The sequence below is a fragment of the Manis pentadactyla genome, chromosome 14 (assembly GCF_030020395.1).
Source record: "Manis pentadactyla isolate mManPen7 chromosome 14, mManPen7.hap1, whole genome shotgun sequence".
NCBI lineage: Eukaryota > Metazoa > Chordata > Mammalia > Pholidota > Manidae > Manis > Manis pentadactyla.
Window position 1 is genome coordinate 62508933 of NC_080032.1, and position 11839 is coordinate 62520771.

Consider the following 11839-nt stretch of genomic DNA (forward strand, 5'->3'; position numbering starts at 1 on the left):
CGGAAGCAGATCTAAGACATTCAAATTAAGGAATTTAAGGGGATTTAGTGATTATCTAACCCAATCTCCACATTTCATAATAGAAGAAACTGAATAAAAAGAAGAGAAATGACAACTCTCTGGGATCAGGGTGGACAAACCCTTCTGGGGCCAGGCAGTCCATAAATAGAATAGTTAGAAATAGAAGTATTGGAGGAAGTTTGCGCTTCAAAGAAAAACTATGCACGGTCTGGAATCTAGACTCTGTAAGAGAACTTGCCCTTCCTGGCTATCTGATTCTGATTCTATAGGAGCTATTTTACAATGCTGTAAACTGTGGTTAACTGAGAGCAATGCAAAGTGTAAAATGCACAGCAGAATGTTCTTTAAATCACCACAGTCGTCCAAATTTGAGGATCTGTGAATGAGTTTTCTTTTTCATGAACTGTGGGAAGTTGTGTTGTCTCTGTCAAAGATAAACACATTTCCCCACTTAGGTTTTTTTTAAAGGAAAATATTGTCCACAAGTAAGCCAGGGAGTTTATCTTATTATCTGTGGAATACCCGGTACCTGTACCTGGCACATCAAAGCTCAGTAAGTCTTTGTTGAATGAAAGAAAAAAAAAAGAAGAGAAAGAAAGGAAGAATGAGTTTTCTTTAAGAAAACATTTTGGATTAAAACAAAAATTTCTTATTAAAGTATAGTTGATACACAACATTATATTGTTTTCAAGTATTCAACATAGTGATCTGGATCTTCAAAACTTTTGAAGACTCATGAGCTCACTGTATAGTTTCATCTATTTATTAATTCTTCTATTCAACTTCATTGAAGCTTTACTACGTCCAACTCTGCGAGGCTATGCAAATCAGAAATGAAAGAGATATTTTTTCAGTCTTTAAGAAACTGAAGACTCATTGGGAAGACAGGAATGTAAACAGATAAGTTGAAACCCAGTCTGGAAATGCTGTTTCTAAGATACAAGCAAAGCACCACAGGTACACAGGGGGAGTCAGGGTAAGTGTCAGGTGGAAGGTAATGTTTAAACTAGACTTCGAAGGATGAGTAAGAGTTGGCTACACCGTGAAGTCAAAGAAAAGGGGAAGCAGAGACACAGTGCTATGAAGAAGTGTGGCTAGACAAGCAGCAGAAGTCAGTGATGTAGGCCTTGTACAACACGTAGGACACATGGACCTCATCCAGCTAGAAATAGGAGCCACTGAAGAGTTTGACATAGAACAGCAGCATCAGATTTGTGCTGTGGAAAGGTCACTGATCGCACTGTGTAGAGGGGATTGTGGAGGGACCGAACTGGGAGCAGAGAGACCCGCTGGCTCTGGGGAAATCATCTAAGCAAGACATGGGGGGAGGAGTGGAGAGAGGAGAGGGGACCAGCTTGGGGGATATTTAGAAAGTTCTCAGCACATCTTGGTGATGAACTGGATGTGGAAGATGACAGTGAAAAACCAAGGATGTTTCTGGCATGGGAATCTGGCTGGTTGGTGTCCCACTGACCAAGACACCGAATGTTGGAAGAGGAGCAGATTTACAAGGGGAGGAAGAGAAATGAACTTTCATATATATCAAATTGGAGGTGCCTGTGGAGCATCCAAGTAGAAATATCCAGAAAGCAGAAAGAGTTTGTCTGTGAAGGAGCCTATGAGAAAGGTCAATATAATTAGCAACCAAAAAAATAACAAGTGTGAATGTAAATAAGGCATTTCCCACCTATAACATTAGTGAATAATAATAATAAAACAGAGTTTGCAAAGATTGGAAATATGGACAATCCTCTATATTTCTGGGAAACTGGGGTGGTGGTATATAAAATTAAATGAAGAACAATTCGGGAATATGTATGAAAAGAAAACTTAGAGGACTTAAGGGAACTAATCTTGAAAATTTAGGCAAAGAATTAAATTTTGCTTTAAAGATGTTTATTGTTGCATTGTTCATAGTAGTAAAAGATTGAAAATCAGTGCCAGCAATTAAGGCTTGGATGTATGATTGTGGTAAAATTCTGTTGTTCTACCATTCAAAATAATGCTTTGAAGAGTATTCAGTGACAGGGAAAGGTATTCAAATATATTGTTACATTTTAAAAAGCAAGTTAAAACTTCACGTGATCTGGTTTTTTTTTTATTGTAAAAACCTTTTGAAAAAGTGACTGGAAGGACATAATAAAAATGTCATTTCTCGAGGAGAGGGGCGGAAGATGGCGGCGTGAGTAGAGCAGCGGAAATCTCCTCCCAAAACAACATATATCTATGAAAATATAACAAAGACAACCCTTCCTAGAATAAAGACCAGAGGACACAGGACAATATCCAGACCACATCCGCACCTGAGAGAACCCAGCGCCTCGCGAAGGGGGTAAGATACAAGCCCCGGCCCCACGGGAGCCGAGCGCCCCTCCCCCCAGCTCCCGGCGGGAGAAGAGCAGGCAGAGCGGGAGGGAGACGGAGCCCAGGACTGCCGAACACCCAGCCCCAGCCATCCGGGCCAGAGTGCAGGGCCCTCGATACTGGGAAAACAGGGCAGCAAGAACAGTGAGCAGGCACTGGAGGCTGGGCAACAGAGGACATAAGAAAAGCGCGTGACCATTTTTTTTTTCTTTTTTTCTTTTCTGCTGCTTTGTTTTGGCGAGTGCTTTTTGGAAGTCTTAAAGGGATAGGGACCCCAATACTGGGGAAACAGGGCAGAAAGACCAGTGAGCAGAGGCCTGAGGCTGGCACCGGAGAATAAAGAAAAACGAACGACCACCCTTTTTTTTTTTTTTTTTTTTAAATTAAAAACTTTTTTTTTTTTATTTAAAAATTTTTTTTTCTTTTTTTTTTTTATTTTTTTCTGGTGGGCGTTGTTTTCTTTTTGGCGGGTGCTTTTTGGAAGTCTTAAAGGGGCAGGGCGGGACACTTAATCCAGAGGTAGGGAATCCGGGATCTCTGGGCACCCTAACCCCTGGGCTGCAGGGAGCAGGGAGGCCCCTTACGGAGATAAATAGCCTCCCAGCAGCTCCTGCTCCAACGCGACTCCACCATTTTGGAGCAGCTGCCCGAGCCAGGCCACGCCCACAGCAACAGCGGAGATTAACTCCATAGCAGCCGGGCAGGAAGCAGAAACCCTGTCTGCGCGCAGCTGCGCAGCACAAGCCACTAGAGGCCGCTGTTCTCCCAGGAGAGGAGGGCCACAAACCAACAAGAAAGGAAGTCCTTCCAGCCGTCACTCGTCCCAGCTCTGCAGACTATTCCTATCACCATGAAAAGGCAAAGCTACAGGCAGACAAAGATCACAGAGACAACACCAGAGAAGGAGACAGACCTAACCAGTCTCCCTGAAAAAGAATTCAAAATAAGAATCATAAACATGCTGACAGAGATGCAGAGAAATACGCAAGAGAAATGGGATGAAGTCCGGAAGGAGATCACAGATGCCAGAAAGGAGATCGCAGAAATGAAACAAACTCTGGAAGGGTTTATAAGCAGAATGGATAGGATGCAAGAGGCCATTGATGGAATTGAAACCAGAGAACAGGAACGCACAGAAGCTGACATAGAGAGAGACAAAAGGATCTCCAGGAATGAAACAATATTAAGAGAACTGTGTGACCAATCCAAAAGGAACAATATCCGTATTATAGGGGTCCCAGAAGAAGAAGAGAGAGGAAAAGAGATGGAAAGTATCTTAGAAGAAATAATTGCTGAAAACTTCCCCACACTGGGGGAGGAAGTAATCGAACAGACCACGGAAATACACAGAACCCCCAACAGAAAGGATCTGAGAAGGGCAACACCAAGACACATAATAATTAAAATGGCAAAGATCAAGGACAAGGAAAGAGTGTTAAAGGCAGCTAGAGAGAAAAAGGTCACCTATAAAGGGAAACCCATCAGGCTAACGTCAGATTTCTCAACAGAAACCCTACAGGCCAGAAGAGAATGGCATGATATATTTAATACAATGAAACAGAAGGGCCTTGAACCAAGGATACTGTATCCAGCACGACTATCATTCAAATATGACGGTGGGATTAAACAATTCCCAGACAAACGAAAGCTGAGGGAATTTGCTTTCCACAAACCACCTCTACAGAACATCTTACAGGGACTGCTCTAGATGGGAGCACTCCTAGAAAGAGCACAGCACAAAACACCCAACATATGAAGAATCGAGGAGGAGGAACAAGAAGGGAGAGAAGAAAAGAATCTCCAGACAGTGTATATAACAGCTCAATAAGCGAGCTAAGTTAGGCAGTAAGATACTAAAGAGGCTAACCTTGAACCTTTGGTAACCACGAATTTAAAGCCTGCAATGGCAATAAGTACATATCTTTCAATAGTCACCCTAAATGTTAATGGGTTGAATGCACCAATCAAAAGACACAGAGTAACAGAATGGATAAAAAAGCAAGACCCATCTATATGCTGCTTACAAGAAACTCACCTCAAACCCAAAGACATGTACAGACTAAAAGTCAAGGGATGGAAAAACATATTTCAAGCAAACAACAGTGAGAAGAAAGCAGGGGTTGCAGTACTAATATCAGACAAAATAGACTTCAAAACAAAGAAAGTAACAAGAGATAAAGAAGGACACTACATAATGATAAAGGGCTCAGTCCAACAAGAGGATATAACCATTCTAAATATATATGCACCCAACACAGGAGCACCAGCATATGTGAAACAAATACTAACAGAACTAAAGGGGGATATAGACTGCAATGTATTCATTCTAGGAGACTTCAACACACCACTCACCCCAAAGGATAGATCCACCGGGCAGAAAATAAGTAAGGACACGGAAGCACTGAACAACACAGTAGAGCAGATGGACCTAATAGACATCTATAGAACTGTACATCCAAAAGCAGCGGGATATACATTCTTCTCAAGTGCACATGGAACATTCTCCAGAATAGACCACATACTAGGCCACAAAAAGAGCCTCAGAAAATTCCAAAAGATTGAAATCCTACCAACCAACTTTTCAGACCACAAAGGCATAAAACTAGAAATAAACTGTACAAAGAAAGCAAAGAGGCTCACAAACACATGGAGGCTTAACAACACGCTCCTAAATAATCAATGGATCAATGACCAAATCAAAATGGAGATCCAGCAATATATGGAAACAAATGACAACAACAACACTAAGCCCCAACTTCTGTGGGACACAGCAAAAGCAGTCTTAAGAGGAAAGTATATAGCAATCCAAGCATATTTAAAAAAGGAAGAGCAATCCCAAATGAATGGTCTAATGTCACAATTATCGAAATTGGAAAAAGAAGAACAGATGAGGCCTAAGGTCAGCAGAAGGAGGGACATAATAAAGATCAGAGAAGAAATAAATAAAATTGAGAAGAATAAAACAATAGCAAAAATCAATGAAACCAAGAGCTGGTTCTTCGAGAAAATAAACAAAATAGATAAGCCTCTAGCCAGACTTATTAAGAAGAAAAGAGAGTCAACACAAATCAACAGTATCAGAAACGAAAAGGAAAAATCACGACGGACCCCACGGAAATGCAAAGAATTATTGGAGAATACTATGAAAACCTATATGCTAACAAGCTGGGAAACCTAGGAGAAATGGACAACTTCCTAGAAAAATATAACCTTCCAAGATTGACCCAGGAAGAAACAGAAAATCTAAACAGACCAATTACCAGCAACGAAATTGAAGCGGTAATCAAAAAACTACCAAAGAACAAAACCCCCGGGCCAGATGGATTTACCTCGGAATTTTATCAGACATACAGGGAAGCACATAATACCCATTCTCCTTAAAGTTTTCCAAAAAATAGAGGAGGAGGGGATACGCCCAAACTCATTCTATGAAGCTAACATCACCCTAATACCAAATCCAGGCAAGTACCCCCACCAAAAAAGAAAACTACAGACCAATATCCTGATGAACGTAGATGCAAAAATACTCAACAAAATATTAGCAAACCGAATTAAAAAATACATCAAAAGGATCATACACCATGACCAAGTGGGATTCATCCCAGGGATGCAAGGATGGTACAAACATTCGAATGTCCATCACATCATCCACCACATCAACAAAAAGAAAGTCAAAACCACATGATCATCTCCATAGATGTTGAAAAAAGCATTTGACAAAGTTCAACATCCATTCATGATAAAAACTCTCAGCACAAATGGGAATAGAGGGCAAGTACCTCAACATAATAAAGGCCATCTATGATAAACCCACAGCCAACATTATATTGAACAGCGAGAAGCTGAAAGCCATTTCCGCTGAGATCGGGCACTAGACAGGGATGCCCACTCTCTCCACTGTTATTTAACCATAGTACTGGAGGTCCTAGCCACAGCAATCAGACAAAATAAAGAAATACAAGGAATCCAGATTGGTAAAGAAGAAGTTAAACTGTCACTATTTGCAGATGACATGATACTGTACATAAAAAACCCTAAAGACTCCACCCCAAAACTACTAGAACTGATATCAGAATACAGCAAAGTTGCAGGATACAAAATCAACACACAGAAATCTGTGGCTTTCCTATATACTAACAATGAACCAACAGAAAGAGAAATCAGGAAAACAACTCCATTCACAATTGCATCCAAAAAATAAAATACCTAGGAATAAACCTAACCAAAGAAGTGAAAGACTTATACTCTGAAAACTATAAGTCACTCTTAAGAGAAATTAAAGGGACACTAACAGATGGAAACTCATCCCATGCTCGTGGCTAGGAAGAATTAATATCGTCAAAATGGCCATCCTGCCCAAAGCAATATACAGATTTGATGCAATCCCTATGAAACTACCAGCAACATTCTTCAATGAACTGGAACAAATAATTCAAAAATTCATATGGAAACATCAAAGACCCCGAATAGCCAAAGCAATCCTGAGAAAGAAGAATAAAGTAGGGGGGATCTCACTCCCCAACTTCAAGCTCTACTATAAAGCCATAGTAATCAAGACAATTTGGTACTGGCACAAGAGCAGAGCCACAGACCAATGGAACAGACTAGAGAATCCAGACATTAACCCAGACATATATGGTCAATTAATATTTGATAAAGGAGCCATGGACATACAATGGCGAAATGACAGTCTCTTCAACAGGTGGTGCTGGCAAAACTGGACAGCTACATGTAGGAGAATGAAAACTGGACCATTGTCTAACCCCATATACAAAAGTAAACTCAAAATGGATCAAAGACCTGAATGTAAGCCATGAAACCATTAAACTCTTGAAGAAAACATAGGCAAGAACCTCTTAGACATAAACATGAGTGACCTCTTCTTGAACATATCTCCCCAAGGCAAGGAAAACAACAGCAAAAATGAGTAAGTGGGACTATATTAAGCTGAAAAGCTTCTGTACAGCAAAAGACACCATCAATAGAACAAGAAGGATCCCTACAGTATGGAGAATATATTTGAAAATGACACATCCGATAAAGGCTTGACGTCCAGAATATATAAGGAGCTCACACGCCTCAACAAACAAAAAACAAATAACCCAATTAAAAAATGGGCAGAGGAACTGAACACACAGTTCTCCAAAAAAGAAATACAGATGGCCAACAGACACATGAAAAGATGCTCCGCATCGCTCATTATCAGAGAAATGCAAATTAAAACTACAATGAGGTATCACCTCACACCAGTAAGGATGGCTGCCATCCAAAAGACAAACAACAACAAATATTGGCGAGGCTGTGGAGAAAGGGGAACCCTCCTACACTGCTGGTGGGAATGTAAGTTAGTTCAACCACTGTGGAAAGCAGTATGGAGGTACATCAAAATGCTCAAAACAGACTTACCATTTGACCCAGGAATTGCACTCCTAGGAATTTACCCTAAGAATGCAGCAATCAAGTTTGAGAAAGACAGATGCACCCCTATGTTTATTGCAGCACTATTTACAATAGCCAAGAATTGGAAGCAACCTAAATGTCCATCGATAGATGAATGGATAAAGAAGATGTGGTACATATACACAATGGAATACTACTCAGCCATAAGAAAAGGGCAAATCCAATCATTTGCAGCAACATGGATGGAGCTGGAGGGAATTATGCTCAGTGAAACAAGCCAAGCAGAGAAAGAGAAATACCAAATGATTTCACTTATCTGTGGAATATAAGAACAAAGGAAAAACTGAAGGAACAAAACAGCAGCAGAATCACAGAACTCAAGAATGGACTAACAGGTACCAAAGGGAAAGGGACTGGGGAGGATGGGTGGGTAGGGAGGGATAAGGGTGGGAGAAGTAGGGGGGTATTAAGATTAACATGCATGGGGGGGTAGGAGAAAAGGGAGGGCTGTACAACACAGAGAAGGCAAGTAGTGATTCTACAACATTTTGCTATGCTGATGGACAGTGACTGTAAAGGGGTTTATAGGGGAGACCTGGTATAGGGGAGAGCCTAGTAAACATAATAGTCATCATGTAAGTGTAGATTAGTGATACCAAAAACAAAGCAAAAAATAAAAAAAAAGGGCAGTTCCTGTGTGGTAACCTCCAACGAGTTCTACACAAGGGTATAAAGGGCATATAAAAGTGTAGGCAAAGGGTCTGTTTGTGTTTATACAGAGGATCAAAGCTTAATTTGGCTTCCCCGAAAATGAACTAAGATACGATATGAAAAAGAACTTCCAACATCTGCACTCTCTGGAAGACTCATGCCAGAAGATGATCATCAAAAAACCCCAACAAAGATCCACGCACTGCTACAGCTGTAGATGCACTCATCCCACCAGTTCCTGGACTTGCCATGGAATGAGGAAGGAGATATGTAAGCTGGCCTGTGCATACAGTAAAACAACAAATTTGACTGGATCTATACTGTTGGAACTCAACCAAGAATTTGGAGAAGTGCAAATTGTAGCGCTCCAAAGTCTTACAACTACAGACTACTTACTGTTAAAAGAACATATGGCATGTGAACAGTCCCCAGGAATGGGTTGTTTTAATTTGTCTGATTTCTCTCAGACTGTTCAAGTTCAGTTGGACAATATCCACCATATCATAGATAAGTTTTCACAAATGCCTAAGGTGCCTAACTGGTTTTCTTGGTTTCACTGGCGATGGCTGGTAATTACAGATATGCTTTGGTTATGTAACTATACTCCTATTATGTTAATGTGTGTGCGCAATTTAAGTAGTAGCTTAAAACCTATATATGCTGAAGTACTCTACAAGAAGATATGTCAAAGAAATAATCAATCTTCCCATGTTTTCTTCTGCCTGCTACTTCTATAGCTTTTCTTCTTCCTTCCTAATTACAACCCTTAAATAGAATTCGTGCCTCATATCAAATTTACCGAGTATCATAATTCTTCCAAGTGGTAAAGATACCTCAAGACAAATGCTGGGCATAGAAGCCACAGGGCATAAATATGCAAAGAAGTAAAAAGCTAACCTTTTCAAACAATAAGGCTTCTCTCTCACTTACCAACTTCACATTTCCCTGTATGGCCCCGGAAGATGACTGGTTAGCCAGAGATGGGTAAGATTCCTCAAGGGAGGAACAACCTAAGACAGGCACAGTCGCAGGGGGGCCATCAGGTGAGAAATTGGGGATCAACAGAGGTGAGGCTTAGAACCTCACCCCCCCTGTTCTGAGAGAAATCTTCTGCATACATGGATGTTTTATTGCCCTTGTCTAGCTTGGATTAACACATAGTCTACAGGCACACACCTGATCATCTACATTTGCTCTCTTACAACACTAAACTATGTTTTCTACCTTTATCTTGTATCTACCTACCACTTCAGCATTTTATTAAAAATCATAATAATAAAGAGAGAAATGTAATATCCACATATAAATCAAGTATAAAAACCAAGTGAGTATTCATATTTGAACTGACTGTTTAGAGTTCATAATGCATGAGCAAAACCGAAAGTTTCTGTGATGACTACCCTTGTACTGTTCACTATGTAACTTATTCATTATGTAAGAATTTGTCCTACACGTAAGAACTTGTTTGTTATGCCTCAGAAGATTGGAGACTGACGAAAATTAGGCTTCGGGTGGATTAATGATTGTGCATTGAGCATTGACTCCCCTATACAGAATTTTATTGTTGTTAACAACTATTTGATCAATAAATATGAGAGATGCTCTCACAAAAAAAAAAAAGACCGGCTTCCAATGGTAAAATAAATAAGTAACCGGGATGTAAGGTATAGCATAAGGAATATAGTCAAGATATTGTAACAGCTTGGTAGGGTGATAGCTGGAACCTAGAATTATGTATATAAATGTTCTACCACTGTGTTGTACACTTGAAACTAATGTAATGTAATACTGTGCGTCAACTACCCTTCAATAAAAAATAATTATTAAAAAAAAAAAAGTCATTTCTCAAAAATAAAGGAAAAAAAAAAAGAAAAAAAAATGTCATCTCTGATCCTCCCCAAGTGTTGGGATTATAGGAGTTTTAGGTGTTCATTTTCCTTCTTTCTATTTTATAAAGTTTCTGCCATGAGCCTGTAAATGTTTTACTTTATAATAATAAAACAAATAATAACAGATCAAAAGCTTAAAAAGCAGTAATATTTATTTCAAAAGACCATTGCCAGAGTCTGATGGTGTTAAAACACCACTGCCGGTGGGGGCCTGTCAGTCAAGGAAGGAAGGAGGGCCTGAAGCACAGGGATGGGGCCCGTCAATCAGCTGAAATTGTAAACATTTTTTTTTTTCATGTGTGTTTATGCATTTATGTATTTTCTGTGACAAAGCTCTAATCAGAAGTTGTTCCACAGGTAAGAATTAAGTATTATGTCCAAGAGAAAGAAAAGATTCTTTAAATAAGGAAATAAGCACATATGGTTGGGAAGATAAGCTGTAGTGCAGAAGCTTCTGGAAATATGGTTCTCTTCACAAGGCTTCTAGGAAGACCATCTCCAAACATTAGACTATTGGTTTCAATTTTTTAGTGGAGCAGCCTAACCCTTTAGTTGAAATCTTCCTTTTCTAGTAACTTTTATATGAAACAGATAAAAGCAAGATTCTTTGTGGAAACAAGAAGTGGTGAGGAGGATAGAGGGTCAAGGGCTCTGTTAGCCTGTTGTCTGTTCTGGCCTTTACATCAGCATCAAATACATCTGCATGGAGTCCCTAGACTTCTCAGAGGTAGTTAGAAAAATTCCTGGCTTAGAGGAATAGGGGTAAACAGTCAAACTCCCTGGAGAGGTAGAATTTGGTTTTAATAACTGTCAAGGGAGTGTTTCTGTGGCAAACCCAGGATAGGGGGGAATGGGCCAGGAAAGAGCACGGCCTAGCAGAGTGGCAGGAGCACAGAGAGGGGGGCTGAGCTCTTTCCTAGGACCCACTTCAACCCTGAAGCACAGAGTCTGTTAGCAGAGACATTTCCAGTCTGAAAGTCATGCCTGTAAGATAAATTTTAGCCGAAATAAGCAGGCGAAGAGAGGCAACAAAGGGCCAGGTAGTTTATTTGAATGCCCCTCCCAGGTGATGTTCCGCAGTCTGGGTACTACAGACCGGGGAAGTCACACCGGGTCAGGAGGTGGGGGCTTATAAGGGATTAGGAGGGGGAGGAGTGGGCAAGCTATCCTAGGGGGCGTGGAGAGGTATGATTGGCTAAAGGTGACATAATAGACAATTAGAAACTTTTTTCCCTTCCAAGAGGGAGGAGGCTGACATCCGGGTCTTAGTTGGCACATCAGAAGGATGGAATTCAGGAAGAGCTGTCCCCTTTCCATATAAGGCATGGACCTTGGGGTCTGGTCTGTTCTCCCCCTATGGCATCTCTCTGTTCTGTTTGCATGTCCTTGTTTTTCCTTCCTCCAGCCTAACAATGCCATTATTTGCCCTAATGAAACAGCTAGATTTAGAATCA